Source organism: Chiroxiphia lanceolata, chromosome 1 (assembly GCF_009829145.1).
Source record: "Chiroxiphia lanceolata isolate bChiLan1 chromosome 1, bChiLan1.pri, whole genome shotgun sequence".
Classification (NCBI taxonomy): Eukaryota; Metazoa; Chordata; class Aves; order Passeriformes; family Pipridae; genus Chiroxiphia; species Chiroxiphia lanceolata.
In genome coordinates, this window is record NC_045637.1 from 42620132 (window position 1) to 42645789 (window position 25658).

A 25658-nucleotide genomic window follows, 5' to 3' on the forward strand; every position below is an offset into this window, starting at 1 on the left:
AACTGATTATAAATATATATGTATATATATGGAAATATATACATGTCTTTTAAGAGAATTAGAGATCACTGTGATAGCAATGTTTAAAAGACTGAAAACTTTGATCTGTTTTTAGTTTACTAGACTGACATTCATCAGCAATCCACACTGCTAAAAATTAGTTCTTATTCACTATTAATTATCTCTCTGTATTTTCAAACAAATAGGTTTAAACAAGCTTATCCTAAATTAGCTGTGAGTATACAATATGATGGAGTTGATGTTCTTCATGGCTATGGTGCCTTGATGGTCTCAGTGCCCAAGTTCAAGGTGGCCAATGCTTAGAGGCCTGTGAAAAGGGACGATGGAATGAAGGCAGGCAATTTCTTTCTTTTCCGTCTTTTCCCTGCTTATGATTGCTATTTTATGTTCTCTCTTCAAAAGAAAAAGGGAAATTCAAATACCCTTGATGTAACTAAACCTTCTTCATTTTTTTTTGGCTTCATCTCACTTATTCTTCAGGATTATTTCGATTCCACCAAGCTCTGCAAGATTATTTTGGTTTCTTTCATGCCTGATCTACATCATTAGCTTACTACTTGCGTAGGTGTTCCAGCACCTTATCTGTGCAATTTTGCTACAAATCTCAATTTGCCTCTCTGCAGTTATGACTATTATCTATGGGTTAGTGCTTAACGGTTAGAAAATGATACTAACAGTGTTATGAAGTTACAAAATATTTACACACCTACCTTGTTTAGGCTATTTAGTATGCATAGGTCTGGGCTGAAGGCAAACATATATAAATTACATCCTGGGCTGCTTCTCTTTGATGGATGTATTTGATCATGAACTGTTATAGCAACTTTCTGGCAGGCTCTGCTTGGAGAGTTTGAAGAGACTAAGAAGTTGTGACAGAAAAAAACTGCTGAGAGTTTGTTTGGAGGACTATAGTTAGAAAGATTTCTGTCCCCTTCACTCTTTTCTTGTTCCCTCTCCTTAGAGATAGCTCCCTTTCCTAGATGACCACCCTCAGCCCAAGACTAGATATAATTCACTGCTTTAGTCTTCCTAGAAGGGAAGGTATTAATTCATCTAGGTAAATGAAGTTCAGCTGATTTTAATCAAATGGATTTTCTCATCTATGTAAGAAAGAAATCTCTTTACAGCATCTATCCATGGACAGGAGATAGAGACATGAGCAAATTAATAAAAAATAATTGGCAGTTCTACAATCACACCTCCAAAATAATTAAATTATGTGTTCACAATTATAGTAATCCATGTCTATGTGATCTAAGTGTTTGTTGCTTAACACAAAGGCTAAGATTGAAAGATCTGTGGAGGGAATTTAACAGTTCCCATACATATATGTATCTCACTTCAAGGTTGGGACTAATGCTTTGGAAACTGCTTGAAAAAATGGATTTTTGAGAAATTGTAAAAACTGAGATAAAAAAATTTATTGCATATAAGCCAAATATATGGTGGGAAGCTTTAACTTACCTATAAAATGCCCCAAAACAAACAAGCAAATAAACTAACCCTCCAAATCCCAAAACAAACAAACAAACAAACCTCACAAAAACCAAAACCAAACCAACCAAACAAAAACAAAAACAAAAATCCCCAGAACACCCAGAAAAAGCCAAAATCCCCAAAATTATAATATTAAAACCAAATCTTACCAAAACCATTTTAAAGTCAATAAATTATGAAAAACTCCTTTTTTCAGAAAAATAAGTTAACTAAAAATTATTCTGAATTTTTACTTACTTTATGATTCCTAAAATTTTCAGAGAATTTTTTTTGTTAGAAGAAACGCAACTGAAATCAACAAGAAAGAGTCTGAAAGAAAAATGGAAGCTTACTTAAAATGATTGTGATTATCACACAGGTATGTGATATATATATTTATCCCAGCATAGTGAATGTGCATCGCATTATGTGACTGAATTACAAGTAGTGCATATGAATTAGATGCACATATTCAGATACAGAATTAACTATATATAACTTATATACACATGTGTGGATACAACATCAAAGAAGCTTCATGAAATTTCTAGCTAAGAATTAGCTGTGTGTGTTTTATTCCTATTTATAATACATCTGTTATATCAGTTTGCCTTTTGTGATTTTCCTCAAACGTGAAAGGAAATGGCTTTCAAATTCATGCATTCTTGCTACAAAAATGCCAGATGCCAATAGCTGCCTTGTCAAAAGCTTCTTAGTTTGCATCAGAAATAAAAGTTCCAGTTCAGGACCACTTGAAAACCACTCTCACAGGGCCTGCCATTTCATCCTCATCCCCCAGCAGCTGGAAAGCAGGGAGAAGATGGGCAGAGCAGCAGTACAGACAGTGTATTCATCTCTGCCTTTTTCTTGTTTCAGCTACTTCCATTACAGCAGGAGCAAGCGAGGTTTGAAGATTTCTTATGGTGTAAAAAAGCACTAGCCTTAATTATGAGAGTTTTTTGGTTTAACTTGGCAGATTTCAACATCCTCAGTGGAAGGCAGAGTACTGAACTTGTTTTCTGCATATTTTTTTTTCTTTTTTTAAATGTCAGATATTGAGCAGGCTTTTTGAAAAAATTCAACAGCTAGAGACTGGATGACTTCAGTAATAAGAATACAGCCCGAAGAAAGTACATAAATCTGTAGCCTTGCTGTGCATTAAATTGCTTTGGTAGCCTTGCATCTGGAAAGACATGAGGTTTGATCAGTGTGGTTCGAAGGAATGCCATCAGCTACACAAGCTAATCCTGCACCTTAATTACCAAGTCATGCTGTTTTTCTCCAAGCAATCTTATCGTGAACTTTTTAAACAGATATAAAAGCAGTGGTGAGTTTGCAAATATGACATTAAATGGAATAAAGTTTCCTCTCACCCTCAAGAAAATGTAGGGGTGACTCTGAATCATCCCTATAGGCCTACACAGGCCACCTTCTGCTTCAGTAAGAATCTTAATGCCATAAATGTTTAATCCATATGTTTCTTTCATGATTCATCCCTGAGCAGCTCCATATGTCAGGACTGGTCAGACAAGGCTTTTGAAACTCACATGAGCAGAGCTGGTGACTAGCAGACAAACGCACGTTAGTTTCACGAGTTGTTATTTGCTGTTTACAGGCCCATTCAGTCAGACTAAAGAATAACTGGGGAGAGAACTGCTGAAGAGATCATCAGCAACATTAAACTGGATAAGTTAAAATTTGTCTGGAACTATATGCGTGCCTTTCTTGTACCTGCACTTCTGTTGCAGGACTGAGTATAAGCTACTCCTCTTCCTTCTAGGACTCCTTGGCTACACCCAATCTGCAGAAATTGGGCTGGTGAGCTGACTCCAGCCCAGTTTGCCCACCTTGGTGTCTCACTAAGAATAAATCAGGCTGAGTGGGATCGTTAGCATGCATATTTCCAGTGGGTGGTTAACAGACTGGGATTTACTGCAGCAGGTAAGCCTCCAAACAAAGTAAACAGGGTCTACAATTCTGGTATTGGTAGTCTTGAGTTGAGAGAAGGGTCCAGTACATGGACCTTTATCACCACAGTGCCTGGAATAGTACACTAGTACAAGCATTCAGCTCCGTGAGACTCTTAGGAAAAGCAAGGTAGGAAATCATTATTCTCACTTTTTAAGAAAAGCAATGAAGCATGCAGAGAGAGGATGAAGCAGTTCACAGTTCCTCCTGGCTTTATTAGTCAGAAGTATCTGTATTCATAGAAATATGAATAATTTCTATCTTGCATTCTCTAAAAAAAAACATTTTTAAAGGCTGTATAGTGCACAAATGATATTTCTTGAGCTCAGGAAAAGTAGTACATGTATATACATCTACAGTACTTCCCAAAGGAAATGGAGGTTTAATGCTGGGACCAAATAAAGTGCCCTTGTCTTTATACATACGTAGGCAGACACAGGCTCTCAAAAATATGTATTAACTTAAGAAATGCAGGAACCTATTGCTAGCATGGTTAACTAAGTCTGGATCAAGTGCCAATTACAGGCAATTGACTAAAGAAATCAAGACCTGGGTCTTGATTCAGGTCTTGCTGTAGCAAAGGTAAGATTTTTTTTTAACATAATAGAATAAAAGCATATAGGGCGTGAAGATTCAGCTATCATAAATATTCATTACGATTAATATAAAAAAGAAATATGACCTATCTATATGCAGGACTTTTCACAGATTTCTCAAATTTGTGCCAAACTTCTATAAAGAGAAAATCTCACGTGCTGAGTCCACGCGCAAGGAAAAAAACCAAACTCCAAATCACATCTTTATTATTATCTATAAAACCATCATATAATTTCTATATTTTACAACTGGTATTTTTCAGTCCTTATCCTAAACCACATTTATAACAGTTTTCAACTTACAATGAACTCTAATTGAACTACTGCTCAAAAATTTGGATGAAGGCTTACAGCACAGTTTGTGCCAAGTAAATGCATTTCAGCAGGTTAGCCAGTTTTACTTAGAGTTCTACTTCAGTAGAATAAATTATTTCCATTCAAATTGATTGCATTAGAACAGAGAAGTATTAGTACCCTGAGCAATTTTAAGATTAAAAGGAACTGTTCAATAGTCAAGCACATACATTCTTTTCTTTAAAAATTTTCGTCGAAGGCTCCTTTCATCTGCATAACATCTTTCAAAATAGAAGAAAATTTCTTGCATATTACTTAAGATTAGAATAAAAATATTTTATGGTTGAATAGACTGACAAATATTTTGCTGATTAACTAATATTGTAGATAGTGGAATATATTGGTTGAATTATTCAAGAGATAATACAAACTTTTGTTCAATTATTGGAGAATTTATTTTAAGGCAGTGCTCAACCAAGACTTAAAAATAAGCAGGGAAGAAGAGAGGAATTTCATAAATATGGTCTTGCCTGTTACAAAATCATATTACCATTCTTCTACTACAAAAATCTTGAAAACCTTCCTTCTGTGACTTTAAGCATGAGTCATCTTTTACAAGCAACTATATAAAAAAATTAAGTACTGCATACGTATTTCTTCAGGAAAACTTATGGATGCTGATGAAGAAATTTTTTTAGATCATCTTATATTTCCTTTTTTAAAAATTAAAAAAATCACTTATCATCTACAGTGAGTGAGGACGATAATACTTCTGAGACTTGTCCACCTTAGATGCTATAGCTTCCAGCACAGCCTGAAGGCAAATGCAATTAAAGACACTCAAATAGGAGACCCCAATTCAGCTGCATATTTTGGCTTCTAAAAGAACATTGCAAAGAGTATTGGCAGATTTTTTATAATATCACCTCTTATGGAAAAATACTGGGTTTATAATAATGAATAGTTTCAATATACATTCATCCTATGCTCTCTTGCTTGTATAGGATGCAATATCTTCATACTCTGGTTTCCAAATGAGAAATGTGTAGAGAGAGAAAAATGAAACAGACACTGAGATTATAGTAACCACAGGCAGAAACCCAGACTGTGTCTAAATAAGCACGTTGTGGTGGGGGGAAACAGTTTTCCCCCTGCAGTTATAAAATGGTAAAACCTCAGAGGGTGGTGACCCTTGAAATTTTGAGGTTTTAGCCAATGAGCGCTTCTGCAAAATATAAACATACCACAAGCAGAACGGAAGAGAAGGTAGTTGTAGTGTGTGGTAGAAGAAGTAGCCATGTTGTGAAAGCCATGAGCAGAAGGGGCAAGAGCCCCTCTGGGGGACCATGGCCCCCCAGCCCCTGGCTGGGGTCATAGAAACTCAGAAACAGTATTAAACTGAACTGAGCTCTGTGACTGGGAGGTTGGAAGTTCTTTTTCCCTCCACCGTGAGCAGCAGAAGCGGAGGCAAAAAAACAACACCGGCTGGAGAAGGTGGCAGAAAGCCAGGAGAGATAAGACCAAGCAACAACGACAGGCATGCAGCACACAGAGAAAACTCCTGGAAGGAGAGAGAGAAAGAGAACAAGAGCCTGCAGCAGCAGAGAGAGAGAGGAAGTTGGGGAAAGAACTGAAATAAAACCCCATACCCCTCTGAGACCTCTGAGAAAGGAGGAAGATGATGGACTCTTACTTGAAAGAGTCTTAAAGTGCTACAGCACTTACAGAGAGGAGCTGAAAAGCTCTGAGAAGAATGCGGAGGGGGTGACCTTGCCCCCCCCCCTCCCCCACTGCTTGAGACAGAGCACAGAGCTCTGTAGGGAACTTGAATCCCCTGAAGATAAGGACCGTCACGAAGACCGCTGAGCTTCGTGATATGACGTAGTGAACTGACCCTTGTCCTGGTGAACACAGCCTATGGAAGAAGATCCTCGCTTGGAAACAAGTGGCCGAGGGGCTTGGATAACCCCTCGTGAGTACTGGCAGAGATCCAGCCACAGCTGCTGCGTGCATGAGAAGAAGAAAACCTGCTGCCTTAGAGACTACTGCTCTGAAAGTAGAAATAGGATCTTTCTTTCTTCCCTCCTGGACTTTTATTTGGAGGAGAGATGAGATTTGATCCATTGTAAATACTTATGTCATGGTAGAGATAGCTAAGATTGTATATAATGTATTGTAGTATTTATTTGTACAATCATTGTAATATATATTCCCTTTCCCCCATTTTGAGTCTCGTGTGGTTGTCTGGAAAACCATCTCACAGTGGGTTGAGATGTGGGAGGAGGTTTGGACTAGGGAATTGGATTTTGGAGCTCTCAAGCCATGACACTTCTCTATACATGATCATCTTTAAATGATCCACCTAATTCCTTTAATTTCACTATTATGGATTAAACTATTTCCAGAAAAAAATTGTATACTTCTGGGATATGTGAGGACAGAATGTTATTAAACTCATCTTACTTCATTCAAAGAAAACTCAGAATGAAGCTGTGTTCAAGGGTAGGTTGATAATTCATATATATAATTCCAGTTATTGCATGTTTGCTTCAGTTAAATGTCACAGAAGAAGGCAAAAGGTCAAGGCGCAGAAGTGAAATTATGATACAAAGAAGGATGACGACAAACATTTATTCTTAAACTCTGTTGTATTTCTAAGTGTTCTACTGCAATGAAAAAACAAGCAAACAAGAAAAAACAAGCAAAAAAAACCCCCAAAAAACCCAACAATCCAAAAGTGCCAGTCCAATTCTGACTTTAAAAAAATTACTATTTTAATTTGAGATGGATTTCGTGTTTTAAGGACTGACTAGTAATGTACAAAAAGTTCTTTCTTGGTGTGTTCTTTCTTGACAGTTTACAACAAAAGAAATGTGTCCCCCAAATTACATAAGATTGTCATGTCACAAGAAATATTATCCAGCACCTGGTTTTATAGAATGCATTAGAATTGCTTTATGCTTAGATCTAATGTAACTTGTCCATACTTTGCATTGTATCATTGTGACCAAGTAGACTTGTAGGATTCTATATTTGAAGATGAACCTAGAAGGGAACAGATTGCTGTTTAAAAACAAAGGAACCACCATGGACTTGCATTAAGTGCTTCAAGAAACTCTTCCAATGTCATTAAAACACATAGCAGAAGGATAAACCTGATGTTCTAAAAAAAAATTCAAAATATCTGCGGTTTTTTGGCAAGTTTTGACTTAATAACAGCTCTGATTGTCAACTGAGGTCTTCCTTTCATCAAGATAATAGAAATACAACAAATACAGTATTATGTAATATGCATGAATGAAGAATTAGAAGATAAAGGTTTTTTTAAAGTGTGATAGTATAATAGTAGTTATCAGTTCCAACACTTTCCTCACTTAGGCACCCACCCCACCCCCACCACTATGATGTATAAAGACTTTACTTAAAAGATCTTAAGCACTACTCAGAAAGGTGACTTGATAGAACAGGTCTTTGAAAAAATAGATTTTAGAGTCATGGCTAGGCTTTGCGAACAAAGATTTGGGAAAGGCTCTATCCACATTTATTACAAGCACGCTGGTGGCTAATAAGGCCAATACGAGACAGACATGTCTGATCGCAAAAGGCACAGCAGAAAGACTCCTTAGGTGGTATATTCTGCAAGGCACAAATCTTTCTGCGTTGTCTTTTCTCCTCGATAGTTATCCTGCGTGCGTTCTCAAAGGAAGTAGCAGCATTATAGATGGTGTGTCTCCAGACCTTTCTACTGGGGGCCAGAGTAGACCAGTGATGTTGATCAATATGGTCAAGGTTGAGATGTTGTTTCAGGGAGTCCTTGTATCTTCTCTTCAGGGCTCCTCTCTTGCAGCAGCCGGTGGCAAGTTCACCATAAAGCAAGATCTTAGGGAGGCGGTGGTCCTTCATCCTTGAGACGTGTCCTGCCCAACGCAGCTGTGTTCTCAGCAACATGACCTCAATACTTGTGACTGCTGCCTGTTCTAGAACAGATGCATTGGTCACATAATCTGACCAGTGGATGTTGAGGATTGTACGGAGACAGGGTTGATGGAAGCGTTCTAGGAGTCGCAGGTGGTGGTGGTGGTAGATGATCCATGATTTGGAACCATATAAGAGAGTAGACAGCACTATGGTTTTGTAAACACTGATCTTGGTACTATTCTTCAAGTGTTTATTATGTCATACTCTTTTATGGAGTTTTCCGAAAGCCCTGTATGCTTTTGTTGACCTGTTGTCTATCTCTCCATCAATCTTACCATCTGAGGAGATGAGGTTGCCTAGGTAATTAAACTGCTGGACTGATTTGAGCTCTGATTCACCAATGGTGATACGGGGATGATGGAAGACTTCCTGGGGTGCTGGTTGATAGACAACTTCTGTCTTCTTTAAACTGACTTCCAACCCAAAGAGCTCAGCAGCGTCTGCAAAGTGGGATGTTAAACACTGCAGAGCTGTTCCTGTGAGGGTGACAAGGGTGGTGTCATCAGCATAAAGCAGCTCCCAGACAAGATGGTTTAAGGTCTTGGTGTGGGCCTTCAGTCGCCTTAGATTGAATAGGCTTCCATCAGTACGGTATCGAATATAGATACCGTCCTGATCCTCGAGGTCTGCCATGGTCCTTTGGAGCATCATGCTGAAAAAGATTGTGAATAGAGTTGGTGCAAGAACACAGCCTTGTTTCACACCATTGGTAATTAGAAAGGGCTCAGATTTTACAGTAATATTCTACAGTTTGTCAGGGGTGAGGAGTCCAAAACTTCTCCCTTTAAATTTTTCTAATGCTCACCATTGCTTCAAATATTATATCTGACAAAATTTTACTAAAGTTAGACCTCATTTGGGGAGTCTATTTTTTATTTTTTTCCAACAGAATTAGAAGCTTTAAAAAAAATTACAGAAGATTTAAAGTCTCAAATAATCATTGCAACAATAGTGGTTGTAATAAATTATAATTTCTTCATGTGACTGAGAACTACTCCACTTATGCCCTAATTTTTATTTTTTTCCCTTTTGCTACTATCAGTAAAGAAATGAATAGCAAAACATGGAAGCAAAATTGAAAAAAAAAGAGACATTTCTCACTTTCTTTTTATGTTTACCAAAGGCTAGAAAAAAAAAATCAAAAAGTGGACACGATAGTTTAAAGTCATGAACATTTATTGCATTGCAAACACAAGTTTGAAATTAAATTCTTTTTCACATTTACCAGCTCCTTTTTTTTTTTATTTTTGCTGTGCCTCAGTATGTTAGGCTGACTGTGCTGATATGTTCTCTGGGAACTTGAAGGTTTCTGTGGGAACCAGAAAGTTCATGGGCAAAGCTGAAGATTTCCATAAATTTTTGATTCAAAACTGTGGAAATGTACTTTTTGAACCATGGAATAACAAATGAGATTTGCAAAAGTACTCTGTTTAGTTTTTAGTTTCTGAAAAAGCTAATCATTTACATACACAGCTTTCTGTACCAGTCTTATTTATCATTTTGATCACGTCTCTAAGTAAGCATTAAACAAACATTTATACCATAAAATTGGCCAAAGAAAAAGCAACTGAAATAGCAGTAAATAGGGAACTGGGTTGAACTCAGTTAAACAAAATAGATTTATCTTTGCAAATGAAAACTTACATACTGAGGAAGAGAGTTCATAATTGGCAGAATTAAGACTGTGCCGTAAAAATAACACATGTACAGCATATAGACAATTTGACACAAACTGTCAATGCCATTTTGTTGCAAAAAGTGACAACATAATCTGCAGTTGTATAAAGAAGGGAATAATGGTTATATGTATGTGATAGTAGTGAGACGTATCAGAATAACATAAAAAGTTCTCTAGTTCACATTATGGAAAAAGGGGTGGAAAAAACAGAGAGAAGATGGAAGACAGTGACAAATATCACTTGTGGAGTAGAAAATGCATTTCTGCAAATGACACCTACAGCTCAACCCACTTAGTTTAACAAAAAAACATTAAGAGTGCATTGAATGCAATATATATATACTTCAGCTATCAGGGACTAAAAATATGGGGTACTAAAAGACCATTCAGTCTAGTAGAAGAAGGTATGACAAGAATGCATGTTTAGCAGCTGATGGCTATTTCAAATGGCAAATGATGTACACATTTCTAACAGGATACATGGCCAGCTATTAAAACAAACTGTCACTGATAACAGAGTTCTGGATTTTTCTCATCTTTATACCTTCAAACCAACACAGGATGCCTTCATGGAATAAAGGTCTCAGCCAAACAAAGGTTCTTTTGGAAAAACCAACAGATGTGTAAACACAGAGAAAACCCTTTGGTTTTAAATGCTTAAAAATCTTCAGGACATCCACTTAAAGTCATGGGGACTTCATTGTTAGAGTTTCTCTATAACAAGTAGCAATTTTAGAGTGTTATTTTGATCTGGGACTGTAGTTGTGATCTGGGACATTCTACTAACTTTAAGTATACTGTGAAGTTTTTATGAGTTTAGACAATACTTTGAATATTCAGTTTTGTTGACATAGAACTGTGTGGAAAACAGCTTGTGTTCCACTGAACATATGGAACACACTCTAGCAGCTTAAAAACATAAACCTAAAAAGTAGATTAAAAACCACTGCAAATCATCTGTATGTAAGTTCAGTGATTTTGAAATTGTCATTGCATAATGGTTCTTCTAAATTAATTCTGTTCAGAAACTATTCACTTTCACTATTCACTTACATAATGAAAAACTACTTTGTTTTGCTGGTATAAAAATAAAGCCTGGACAAGATGGAACGTACATCACCATTCGTAACATGCACAGTTAGACTTAATCCAGTCTTTTAATGTCATATAGAAGCAAAAAAGATAATGACCTTTCCTGTCTGAAATTTGGATGAGTTCAACATGTTCCTATACGATACTTCAGTCTTAATGAAAATATTATTGTTGAAATAAAATTTTTCTCTTTTGCTGTTTCATTGTTTTTGCGAAAGTGTTAACAACAGACATCAATGTCCTTGATTGATTTAAGGGAATTGTTTGATCAAATCCCGGTGACCTTAAAATTAATTTTATTAAAGTACAATAAAAACAAAAAAATACTTGATTCTTCAGATATTATATTTTTCCCCCATTAAATGCACACTGACCTACCTCTGGTGTGAAAGCACAGTTCAAAGAAGTATTAAAAGTGATTGAATCTGTAATCCCTAGAGCATTAGCCTGATGTGATTATTTCTATTGTTCAAATAAGATTATGACTACCTTAAATCTTCATTTCCAGATATTATCTGACATGTTCTACTTTCAAACAGAAAAGTGTTACAAGAGAGAGCTACTGTGAAGGTTTGGGAACCTACCCAATTTAATGAATTTAATATATGTATTTTAAAATAACATTTTGAATTGAACTATAATGCAACAGTCTAATCGAGTGCAACGAAAAGTGCCAAATATTGCATTGAAACTCAGATGTATAAATGTTAAAAAAATAGAATGTGAATCATCTGTCACCCAAAAACACAGCCCTGGTATTGAGCTTTGATTGAAACTGGCTGAAAGTCACTGTATGCCCTATTTCATACTCTTACTTATAGGAAATACTTTCTAACTAGGTACTTTTAAAAAAACCTTTTCAGATAAACTTTTGTCACAGATCTGTTGAAGATCTACATATCTAGACACTTGCCAGATTTCCAAAATCCCATATATTTTAGGACTCCCCACATCTCACCATCCTGCAGCACTTCCTCCCTTGGCCCTTAGGTTATATTTTATATTCACAGTCACTGACCCCTTCATGGGAATCGAACATTCCAGTCTGTCTGCCACGCTGCTCATCCTCAATGACAGGCTACATTTGCTTTTTTTCCGAAGAGATTTTGCATAGCTCATGCATACACACATGTCCTTCTGCACATTCATGTACGCACATTTATTAACCAGAGTTTCACAAGATCACTCCAGTGCACTTAATAGCTCTATTGAAGTGTTCTTAGGGCTGAGTTCAGATCCTCTGGTGTCACAGAAGGGTTTTTCCTCATTCCCTCTTTGCCCGCTTTCTCAGTTATTGTGTCTTTCCAACTTACTTCTGTGACCTTGGATGCACCTTCACTTAAGCGTTACCCTTCTACTGTCCCAGTATATTTTTGCATTTCTTTCCCAAAGTTTCCTGGGTTTTTCACTGACTTTTCCTTATAGACGTCCTTCTAAGGAGCTGTCTAAGTGTTCTTAATCATTTGTCCTAGCTACAGTCTTTTCAAAACTGTTCATTAATCAACAAGTAAGTAAACTCTATTTGTGTTATTATAGTTACCATATACTACAAGACCTATCGGCAAAAAATGTATACATAAATGCATCCCTTGATGCAACAATTTTTACAGAAGCAATTTTTCAACTGAATCTAAAATTTTAAATGCTATCTTGATGGATTTCCTAAGACCATCTAATTTATTAATACCTGTAGATCAAAAGATATTTTCTTCCTTAATTTATAATTATGCTTCTGAAATGAAGATAATTCAAGTTTTTCTAATGGTTTCATTGAACTTTAGGATCAACCTCCCTGCACAAACGTTGTCCGCACCCACATAATATGGAAACTGAACACATAAAGAATGCTAGCACTGTTTATGTACATTATTTATATTGTTGGTAACTGCTTCCACTCATATCACATTATATCACATCTATAAAATCTCTGCAAAACCATGAGGCAACTGTAAATTTTCTCTGTAAAAAATACTAAGAGTCTAGCTAAGCAGAAAAAAAAACTTATGTGGTTCAAGGAAGTCTGTCAAATTGTATCCTTGACTAATCATATCTGCTCAAGGTTGTTAAAAATTTGGTATTTAAGAAATACATGTGCACCTAAATAAAATTCAGCACCTATATTGTTAGAGAAGGGGGGAAATTCAATAAGGAAACACTTAAATAGCCTAATATAGTTTTAGTGGCTGAACTTCAAGCTCATTTAGCTAATAAATAAAGTGGAGTCATACAGGATCTTTGCTGTTTCAGGACTTTTCAACACTTTCATAAATCATCTGAAAAAAGGGAGGAGGAAGCCATGAGAAGACAAAATTTGCTGATGATAGTTATTCAAGGCAATAGAAACAAGGGCAAGAAGAAATAAACTGATAATGATGAAATCAGTATAGGTAAGTGCACACTGGTGCACATTTGGAAAAAAAATCCCAATTTTACATACAAGGTGATGAGCTCTGAGATTACTTTTTCCACACAGGAATGAGATCTTTAGAATGGGCCTATAATAAACTTCAATGAAAATGTCAGCTCAATACTCAGGAGCAGTAAAAAAGAAAATAAAATTTAAAAAAAGAATAAAAATACAGCAAATAATATGATATTATATTATATTGTATAAAATTATCCTGAGTGTTCTTTGCAGCTCCCGCTACCCCCAGAACTATCTCAAAAAAGGAAGTAGGAAAAGATTAGATAATCAAGGACGGTCGTGAGGGTTGTTCAAATTGTGAAAAGAGACAGTAAATAAAGGGAAAAATTCACCCTTATAAAGTCATATGTTACACCGAAAAGATAAAAAAGGAAGGACTAGTCCAAATACGACTAAAGTCGTTGAACTAGTGTAGCTAAAAGCAACCCACCTAACAAAATATAAATTCTTGATAGCTCATAGCAATTCTGTGGAATCCTGACACAAGGGGATGTGGATGACAAACCTTTACATGAGTTTAAAAAGCAATGGGAGAAGTTTGTAGAAGAGAAATCTATTAAGGGCTAGTAATCAAAGGAGTAATCTCAGGTGCAGGGAAGTCCTTTAGATACCATTTTGCTGTGGATTAGGAGTTTAACGGAGCCCATAAGAGCATTTTATCTGCTTCTAATGTGACAGAAAGCAATGATAGAGTTAAAAAACTGAAAAAAAAAGGGGGGGGGAATTTCAGACGCAAATATATATAGTGAAATAAAAGGCACCATCTTTTTCTGTCTGTTGTGGGTTTGAAGCATCCTGTTTTGTACCTATCACCTACACAATCTACATCATCACATGGATGATAGCCCATCCGTCTCATGAAAGTTGTTTACTTCGTATTCTGATGTGCATGTATGTTTCCTCTGTTCTTTAGGGTTCAAACTCATTGGGATAAGCAGGGTGTTCCTGTGGTTATATTGTCCCTGAATTTCTCTAGAAGCATGGTAGAACAATACGGCAAATACAGCCTTAAGTCTTCTAGTACTAGGTCACAAAAGCTGCATCCTGACTTGAAGCACTGGGTTTGCATCAGTTCCCTTCCCCCAGCTGCTTCAGACATTAAACATGATTGAAAGTTTAACTTTTTTCTGTCATGCTTGATGCTGTATTAGATTGCCTTTGCCACTTTAACTTCATGTCAGATCAGATACGAATTGCTCTATCATCCCTGACATTAAGCCTTCATGAACTCCTATCCAATGCTCTGGTTGATTTGACAGACGTTTGACTGTGGATTCCTTTGGGAGCTTTAGCTGGGTTTGCACACACAGATCTGCATTAATGACGCAGTGGCCTTATGGAGGTGTGCCTACTGTATCCCATTTTCTGAGAAGTTTAAAGGGAATTATGTACCCAGCTCAAATTTTGTTTCTGTTTGTTTTGTTTCTTTTGCCACTGATAAAAATAATCATCGTTTTCTCCTCTTTTAAATGCTTAAATCATCAGCACAAGTATGGAAATAATACCTGCCAAATAAGACATAAATATCCAAAGCAAAACTTTTATGTACTCCATTAGCTGAAAATTATTGGTGAAGACAAGTGAGCAGATATTCCCAAAATAAATATATACAAGCTATAGCCATTTTGCTAACAGGAACAAACATTTGCTATATATTAAATGCATACAACAGAAGATAATTTGATTTTTTTTCTAGTCAGACCCATAAATCTACAATGCACAAAATCAGTCTTGAATACTGCTGAAGATGACACTGTTACTTTGTCAAAAATTTGTCAAATGCAATACCACTAAAACAGAGCTAGCATCCCAGCCCAAAAGTGCCTTTGCTGAATGTCTATTTGCAGTGTTTGCATTGCTCAATTTCCATGCCAGAGTACAAAGCTGATATGTCATATTCAGTATCAATCAATCATATTTATTCATCTTTATTTGCTATGCTGTCTGACAGAATCTTGAAGGTAGCACAAAAATCAAAACTGTCTGAAATAAGCATAGGATTTAATATGGTAGAAGAAATATCTGAAGTCCATCAACATAGATGAGGAGAAAAGTAAACTCTGTGTTGGTGGAACTGAAGCTCAAATAAAGATTCATGATTAAATGAAAGCATAAAACCAGAATTTTAGTTAGACTATATTTTAAGAGTGGGATTCAGAAAGCTTTACCTGGAGCTAATATAACTGGTTTTCTGATGTAAAAATTCTAAAGAAGGCATCTTTTTCCTGAAGGAAGATAGATAAACCTGACCAGCAACTCCTAACTATTGCATGCAGACCTAAGTGCATCTATCTATTAATCTTGACCCCTTTTCCTGGCAACTCTTTTCTCATCCTCGTGATTTTTTCCCCAAGTATCAGCTCTACCTAACCATTCTGCAGCCTACAAAGGCTCTGGCTAAGTCCTCCTCCAGACTGCCGATGGAAGGAGCTGTCAAGCTACAGCAGCTTCCCAAGGACACCAGAAGCTGCTGATGCCATCTCTCAGCATAACTCCTGCTCTCTCCACAGAGCTCTGCCTCTCAGATGTTTATGGTTGTCTCTTTGCAGCAAGACGAGCTCTCCACAGTGTTGGAGACTAAATGAATGAATCTCTAAGAAACTGCTGGAACCTGAATGGTTTCTGTTCCACCTCTCATCGCTCATACATCATGTGAGTAGAATACCAGGTTATACCTAGATGGAATATAAGGCTGGAACAAGTAAGGAGTTAGTTAAGACTCAAAAGAATGTTTCTCCAGTTGTTGTTTTCAATTCTTCAGCTGTACTAGAGTATTCAGGCTTTAAAAAAATTAGTTGGATGGAAAAAAAATTGTACACTAGTCCAAGCATTTCTCAGAGAAGTCAAAGTGATTAAATTAAGGTATTTTCGTCAACGTGATGATGGAAGAAACTCTACGGCTAGCAGAGCCAGCCCAGGGCCCTGGGAGGGCTTCCATGTGAGAAGTCGAGCCACTTTCTCATCATTCTTACATTGTCCTAGCTCATATTGCAACACAGAAGAAAACTCAGCCTTTACAAGATCAGGAATGAGGCAACCCCACATGTTGAGCTTGTCATCTGAGGTTGTTGGCAAATACAAGCCAATGTTGACTCATACCCATGTGCTAACAAATACAAGGAGCCCAGGAAGCCCACAGTGACCTTTTCGATCATAATTGTCAGTGGTGCTGTGCACATACTGGAAGAGACTGAGGACTAGGGCTATATTCTTGATGTGGACACAAGTAAAAACATGACTATTCTGAAAAATATCCCAAGGTTAAATATAGTTTAGCAAAATAAAAGCTAAAGATGCTTCAATTGCTTTATTCCAAATGCCATTAGTAGCTATAGAAATTTCATTTTCATAAACCCACATTTATAATCTTATAATTCTTGTAAATAATATCAAACAAACTTTATGGGAGGGGAAAAAATAAGGAGGGGGAAAAAGAAAAGGCACAGAGTGGAGTTTTTCTGAGGAGTGAGGCATGAAACACCCAAATAAAAGAGAGGGAGGATTAAATGAAGCTGTCTCTGGGCAAGTTGCCTGAAAATGCAACTGTGTATGGATGGTTGGATAGCTAACAAAAGAGTGAAAATTAAAAGTCCCTCGAATAATCAAGGTTCCCTAGTGACAAAACCAGATTCAGATACAGACTTTCAAAGAATGTTAAAAGGAACCAGGTGCTGAACCTTTAGAAGTATTGAGGCTTTGAAAATCCAAATCATGGTGTGCGTTGAGAGACTTGAGGGGACAGTTAATGGTGAAATCTCTAGAGATTAAAACAAAAAGTAACTTTCAAAACTTTGAATGCTCCCTTGACACCAAAAGTGAACTGTAGGTAGACTGGAATCACTCATTACCATAATCAAGTCTTGCTGGTATTGTCAAAACCTAAAAGAAAGTAACACACCCATACATGCACACACATAACCCTTGCAAGGAATGGCAATTACGTGACTGGAGATGATTTTTTTGGTGATTTGAGATAATGACTGAGAATTCTGTTAGGCAAAGAAAAGTATAAACAAAAAAACCCAGGCTACAACAGGAAAAAGAGCCTTCCTGTTCTGATGATTTTTAGTGGCTAAACAAGATTAAAGAGTGAAATAACAGTAGCAAAAATCTCTAATATATTTTCGTAAAATGGCAATAGTTTCATTAAACAGATAGATAATCATGAAACTTTTGTCAGACATGGAAAAAACTGAAATAAAAAGATTTCTTATATTTATAGATGAGAAAAAAAATCATTGAGTTGGGCACAACATATGATATAGAAGTGTAAAGATTATCAAATCCACTTCCATAAAAACTAAAATTTATCTTTACTATAATTCTTTTGAAAGTAACTGAGACATTGTTTCTAACATGGGGATGGTTGCATTACACAAAAAATAATTAGGTTCCATACTACAAGAGCGCTCTATACATCTAAATCTTACCATTTGTTTTTGTCTCAGAGAGTGGCATTATTTTTTTGCTACTAAATTTCATGGATTTCAGGCCCCAGAGAGTACCATTGTTTTCTACTGTGTTGCATAGATTTCAAATTCATCAGAATTTGCTCTGTTCTTTCCATCTGAAAAGCTCAACAAAAATACAAGAATTTTAACTTTAAAAAGTTAACAAAAAAACTTGAACAAACCAACAAGAAAGAATTAATGGAATAAGGAAGGTCACTTAAAAAAAAAAAACAAACCAAGCCAAACGAAATTTAAATCCAATCTAATTTTCAATTTTCCACTAATATTTCATAGTGTTGTTATAATCAATGCAAATGCCATCTTTACACTTAGTTAAAGTATAACTCTTTGGTCAAGAACTACTAGTTATCCAGTAGTTATCTAGCAGAAATTTTCATAATTAACTTCAGGCATCAAGTCTTGAAATATGTTATCACTTTGTTAAATATAAGCTCAGAGAATTGTATTGACTACAATACAAGGGTAACAAAAATATACAAAATTTGTACCTTTTACTCTTTTCTTTATACTCATATTTCACCATTGTCTTAAAACAATTTAATTAAAGACAGACATCTTACACTACAAATTTATTAACTTAGTCAACCACAAACAAACAAACCACTCTCATGGGTTCATATATGTACTCCAGGACACAAAAAACATGTCCATACAGTCAAAATTAAAATACTGCTTGGCACTACAATGTGAAACCTGTCAATTCCAAATCTTCAAAATGGACACTTCCTTCTTCTTAGTGATCTTTGATAACACAGTGAAAAATAAGACCTTGAAACTTTTAGTTGTGGCAGGATGTAGAAGACACAGAAAAGCATTCCCTTAAAATGCTGTCAGTTTTGACCAATTTAAATGCCACATTAGTGTATTTTATGTGTGTTGCCTTGAATATACTGTCAGATTTCATAGTTATCTAGTATCTGTTTTCAAGGCATGCAAACACTAAGTTAATCATTTAGGCATCTTACACTATCAGTCATAAGTTAGTGACAACCAGAGTTCTCATGCATGTCTGCAGAAGTTCATTCTATCTGCAGTGTCAGGTAAGTCATACAGTAATGGCTGCTCTTCTGACTACTTTCTAGTGGAGTGTAAGTGCTAAATCAACTGTGGCCTTGCTGTAAGAACTCTATTGTTGGCATATATATGTATTTGAAGAACACTGTGTCCTATTTCTAGCACTGAGGATTTGGAACATTTAAATCTTTTTAAAATTAAATATATGAAACCTCTGAAGATTAAAACTATATAAGCATCTAAACAATGCTGTGTATTGCATTTCAGAGGTACAAATTAATACAATGAGACAAATTAATTGCAGAATTTCAGACACAAATACTTGAAATTATTGTGAATGAATGTCATGGTTTAACCTCAGGCAACAGCTTAGCATCACACAGCCACTTGCTCACTCTTCCTCTGGTGGGATGGTGGAGAGAATCAGAAGTGTAAAAGCCAGAAAACCCCATGGGCAGACAGGTGTTCAGACGCCTCCAGGAAAAGAGTGCTCCATCACGTGTAACAGTGAGTTGGCATGTGAATCAACACACACAGGCAGCCAGAATAACCACAAAACCACAGCTGAAATGGAAAGAGTAAATTTATTTCATTACCTTGCTAACAGGAGGATCCTGAAGCAACTCCCAGGTGGAGACACAAGTGGGAACGCAGGCACCATCAGGTTCAGTCCACTTACCAAGGGCCCACATGTGTAGTTTACCACAATGCTGTGATCTACCCTGTGCCTTTTATCATCTCTGATCTTTAATCTCTCTCCCAAAACAGGGAGCTCAAGCACATTTGTGAGACTGCCTCCAAGTCTCTCCAAACACCTATGTTATCTCTACATGGAAAGTCTACTTCTCAAAACAGACAGAGTATAAGCAGCATTAGGCATAATACATGGGATTCCCCACACTGTTATTCTCCAGACCTTGGTATTTCCAGCTTCAAGGTCACTTGAGCAAATCCACATCCTCCTTGCCATTCTTCCATTTTTAATCCTTTCCTCCCAACACTTGGGAAGACAAATGCCATCACTCTTAACGTTGAGCCATTTCCTTCTTCTTCCCCCAGCTCTGTATGCTGAGAATGACACCATACAGTCTGGGATCCCTTTGGTCAGTTGGAGGTCAGTGGTCCCAGCTGTATCCCCTCGTTGTGCACCCCGAGCCTGCTGACTGGTGCTGAGGTGTGGAGAGCAGGAAAGGCATTGACTCTGTGTGAGCCCCACTCGGCAATAACAAGAACGTATCTGTTTTATCAACACTGTTTCCAACACAAAACCAAACTGTAGCCAAGTATCAGCTTCTATAAAGAAAATTTACTCTATCCTGACCAAACCCAGAAAAACACATCGCCTTATGTTCTGTTTGACTAATTGCTAACAGAGTCTCAAATTATGTTATTCAATTGTCACTAGCTCAGATTTACATCCTGTAGTTCCACCTACAAATTTTAAAATTCAGAATCTGATTTTGCGTTAATGGGCTGATCCATTTCATGTCAACACTTCCAATTTCTAGCTTTTTCAGTGACATCCAGTTCTCTAACATCATTTTAAGTGGTGTTAGTTAGAGAGCTAGTGTTATCTACAGAAACTTTAAAGAACTTTTGAAGTCAGCACCTAGTCGAAGTCCTGAATGGAGTCATACAAATGAAAATACTTTAATTTAGTTTTTGAAAGGGTGACAAGACAAAATTTGAAAACTTTGGAAGAAATTTTTTTTGTTTGAATTTTGAAGCAATTGAAATACCACAAAAATTTGTATAGAAACAGAAGAGACAAAGTCAAATTTAAAATTAAAAAGAAGGAAATAAAGGGAAAATGTGAAATTTCCATGAATTTCCGATATGAAAAAGAGGACACCGGACTGCTGGTTTTATTGATTTTCTTTCAATGAGTAGTATTTACAATGCTATCCCTTAAGGGCATATCCCAAACATGCCCAGAACTTCAAGTTCATCTGTGCTGATGGTCCATAGGCATCTGGCAGGACAGTCCTTTGAAAATATTATGAATCAGCTTTGGCATTCATTCATCAGCTTTATTTTACAAAGGAATATGTTGACATATCTCCAGCTTCTTCCTTCTAGGTGTCTCTTAACTATTGCATAAGATCTTCCACCAGAAGACTTTGTTAGTCAAAATATTCATGTAACCCTTCTGTTCTCTTCTGAGAGAAAATTTTGTTAGTTTGTTTGTTTGTATGGAAAAAAGCATTAATATGTGCTAAAGTTTTGAAAAGATACAACAGACATTGGAGCAACCAAACATACAAATTTTACAAGTTTTTGAGAGTTACAAATCTTCAGAGTTTACTTATTAATTTACTAGTTCTGAAAATTGCCTCTTATTTTGGTACTGTTAGAAAATGAATTACATTGCACTGAAACGAGTATTCTGATTCAGATTTAAAATGCATAGGGTTATTTCAGTTTTTTATTCTTTTGGTAAATGTCCATTCTGAACATAGACAACTCCATAAATCTCCTCGAATCTGTGGGATATTTAAATCTAGGCATTTGCCTCATTGATTGGATTCAACTAATCCCCAAAGCAACACACATATGGATGCAGCAACTTCTTTGCTAATTTGTTCAAATGCTCTGTGTGCTCACCATAAGTGTCAATGTCTCTCATTTAAATCAAATAAAATAACAGCATGTTTCTTAGGAGAGAAATTTATAGTGCTTAAGCAACAAAATAAGTCACTGAAAAGCTATTCTGCTTGCTGTTCGCCCACCATTAACTTGGAATAACTCCTGAATTCAAAGAAGTTTCAAGAATCACTACTGTCTTAGTGACCCTAGCTGAAACCTGTACCCCTTGTTGCTTTGGACAACCATAAATAATATAGTCAATCTTTGAGAAATAATGCTTTCTCAGGAGATTTTTTTCTCAAAAAACACTATACGCTTTCATTCCTCCTTTGCTCTTCCAGTATTCCCTGTTTCTTTACCATGAGTTTTTCTGGCACATCACTCATCTATAGCAGGAAAAGAAAGTGAAAAATATGGTACAAAGAGCAAAAATAGCTTCCTTTGTCACGTTCTTTCCTCAAAACATTTCAACTTTTACTGTATTGTTTTAATACACCACAGCTAGTCCTTCCAAAGCAACTTTCCACACTATTGGCAAAACTAATAACATATAGGGTCCAAAAATGATAACATCATTCAGGGATAAGAGGAAGAATTTAAATTATAAACAAATTGCATATAGGAACAATTAGTTTTATGATACGTATATAGAACATCAATATGACTTCAACCATTTTCTATTGATCATTTCATATTTTTATTTCTTTGGCTAGTGCAAAATTTCTTCTGTATTATGTAAAGATGTAACTCTATTCATACATTGAAAGACTTCGCAGCTCACAGAGCTAAAATAATCCATTCTGGAATTTCAATAATAAATACCAAATACTTCCCCAATTCACTTCCCTTCCTTTTTTTTTTTTTTTCTTTAAAGATCTGATTTATCCCTTGTCACTACAGCAACAAAAAGCCTAAAGGTACCTGTATATATATAACTATACAAAGAAATAACATTAGCTATTTAGCTAATAATTAGCAGTTAGTTGATATATACTGACATGGTTCAGTTTGAGGCAACAACTCTCTTTGATCTTCAGGTTGAGAAAAATAAAAACCTCAAAGGTACCAGTGGTGTGCATGTTGGTAAGTGAGAATATCAATCATGTGTCAAGACTGGGCAAATAAGAAAGGTACACAGAGTCCCACAGTAGGGCTAAGCAGGTGCTTCCATATGTAACACTACAACACCTAAAAGTAGGTCTCAAAAATGCCAAGAGAGATTTGTCAAAGCAGAAGTAAATTCTACAGTTCGGTTCTAAAAAGTGCTTGGAGCATTATGAGGGCACCAACAAAGATATTCTCTGGGATTCAGATATGTATTTGCTTCTGACAAAATCATGGAAAAAAACCCTTCACTGGTATGGCAAAATGAAAGTGGGTCAGTGTATATTTTTTCTATAGGAAAGCCACTTTTCACCCTCTCTAATTTTTACCACTGCAGTTAATTGCAAGATAGAAGCAATGAGTTAGCAGGCATATTACAAACAAAAAAGACACTTTGCATTTCATGTGTCAACATGAAGATCTATGGAAACAATAAAATTCCTGTTTAGCTGCCCAGATTTTCATTGCAAGGGGTTCTTCCTTAGATGCAAATTTATATTTTCGATTTCTTAAAAAAGGAAGGCACTCAGTAAATACTAAATTTCAATGATGACACATGCTCACAGGTGGGTACACGATTAAGCAGCTTGCAGTATGGAAAAACTGAGTTTAAGCTTCCTGAAATGGCCTCCTTTATCATTTGCTCTGAGAGCACCTGGGTAAACTTTGGCAGTTGACATTAAAAAAACCCTAACATTTTGTAAGCCTGTAAAACACTTGAGATGAGAGCATGTGTTAATTGGCTCTTGCACTTTTATCCTCATCTAACAATAGCACTGGTTATCCAGAACAAGCTGTGCTTTTTATTATATCACTACCACAATCCTTGTAAAGTTGAAGCAGTCCCTATTAAAAGACCCTAGCTCGCTTTGCCCTTGCATGAAGCTGTTTAGGAACATAACACTTCTGTGATGCAGGATAGCCATCTCATCATGTGTTAATTGGCCCAGGCTAAGTGACTAGTCAGGGTAGTGTCACACTCAAGCAGCTATATATATTTCCGATTGGAATGGTTTTACCTCTGGCCAGACTGGGATGATTGCCAAAGCCAGCCTGGATCTGTTTATAAATGACTGCATAGATATATTTCCTGTGTCCTTCACTTTATCATAAAAGAGATTGTTAGAGTTGCCTATAATGAAGTCTGGGCAACAGTCATCTTTCTAATATCCTGCTTTTCAATTACCTCTGTCCGTCTTCTGTGAGTGAAACTAGGAGATGTTAGCCCGTATAAAACAAATCTTAACAAATTTATTTTAAAATAAGCAGGCACTTTTGTGTTTTGAGTTAGGGACTGTGAATCAGTCTCTTTAACAATGTTCCATTTAACAATCTGGTGAAACGTAGCTGCATAGGGTCTGGGGGAATCGGGTTTCACACATAATTAGTGCAAACTTGCTATAATTTGATGGAAAAAAAGGTCACCAAACACTGTATTATCACTAAGTATTTTCAAATGTCTTATATTGACTAAATCACACATTTATAAATCCCAAGGTTTCAATTGCATATTAGAGTGGCAAACCTTGAGTTACTTTGAAAAGTTTCTTAATTCTGTCTCTAAACCCCCCCCCAGATCAGACCAAATTTCACCTTCCACTTGTGCTCATAAAGATTCCTCTTTTTAAGAATTAAGGCAAAAAACACAATTAAATTTCAAAGAGGACTAACACTGTGTCACAGGTGGGTCTGTTTGCATTAACATCTTAAGAATGAGATTGAGAAGGAAGAAATAAAAAATCTGATTGATAATTGGGATGGGAGATGAGGAAACAAAGAGCATGGAAGTCAGGATAAGGAAAGATAACTGTACGGGAAGAACTGGGGTTACCTACGTAATTAAAAGAGATTACCACCAGAAAAGCAGTAACTGAATGGGAAGCCAGAGAAAATGAACATAGCCAATGAACAGCAAAGTAGGTAAAGCACAGCTCACATAAGAAGCTAGAGAGATTTACTCAGAAAGGACACTGTGGTTGGTATGGGTTTGGAACAGAGATTTACACTGGAGATTATGGTTGATGGAGGGAGAGAAGAGGCGAAGAGCAAGGTCAAGGAGAAGAAGCTTTGCTAAGACAGGTAGAAAGGATAGCGCAGCAAGAAGTTTGTCTCACAAAAGTATTTTGTGATTGAGTGAGGAGTTCTCAACAGCAACACTGGTTTTCCTGACCATAATCCCAAATGTCTAGCAGTAACTTTTGCAGTCCAACATAAATATGCAATTTTTTTTAATACTGATGTACCAGAGAGTGATTACCCATACTGCTAGTCACTACTCTTTCAGTTGAGGTAGCAGAAGATTTGTAATATTGAATACAAAATCATAAATCCATGTTCAGGATCCATCTGTGTATCAGTATATCATATGATTAGATACATTGTGCTTTGCCTTTAGCTAGTTTTCCTTAAAACCAAGAATCTGCATAATGCTCAAACACTGCATTCAAACAACACTGAGCAAAGAAATTATTAAAGAAAGCAAGCTTTTAGGTGAAGTGCTCACATATATTTATACAAGATCAAATTTGCTGCATGACATGGACCATCCTTAGAAGATTAATCAAAGTCCTTTATAACAAATATTGTTGTCTGTGGAACCACATTTAAGTCCTCAGATTATAAGGTCAAATAGTGCTCAAGAAAATTAATTCTGGGGAGGGGAAAAAAACCCTTTTGAAAAAAAAGTGACTCCCACTTAAGCACTTTGGGCATTCAGACAGCATGATATCTTTGATTCTGCAAGCAAATTCTTGTGTTAAATAATTTAAATGATTTTTTCCAAGACAAAGGTTAGGAGACTTGCAGTGTCAGAGGGAAATAATTAAATAAGTATTTTCTGGGTTTTCACAGAATCACACAGTGTTTGAGACTGGAAGAGAACTCTGGAGGTCATCGAGTCAACCCTGCTGCTTCTCAAGCCATGCCACCTAGAGCATGTTGTCCAGGGCTATCTC

General features: G+C 36.4%; 2 long non-coding RNA genes across 2 annotated transcripts; one reads left to right on the forward strand and one right to left on the reverse strand.

The window, feature by feature from the left end:
- Window positions 1-737: 737 nt before the first annotated feature.
- Window positions 738-3477, reverse strand: LOC116794307. The gene is made up of 3 exons (XR_004359749.1): window positions 3045-3477; window positions 1756-1827; window positions 738-880 (listed from the first exon to the last, which is right to left on the reverse strand). It is a non-coding gene; the product is annotated as an uncharacterized LOC116794307 (long non-coding RNA).
- On the forward strand, window positions 3243-25658 carry LOC116794312. Its single transcript, XR_004359750.1, has 3 exons — window positions 3243-3438; window positions 20074-20188; window positions 25555-25658. It is a non-coding gene; the product is annotated as an uncharacterized LOC116794312 (long non-coding RNA).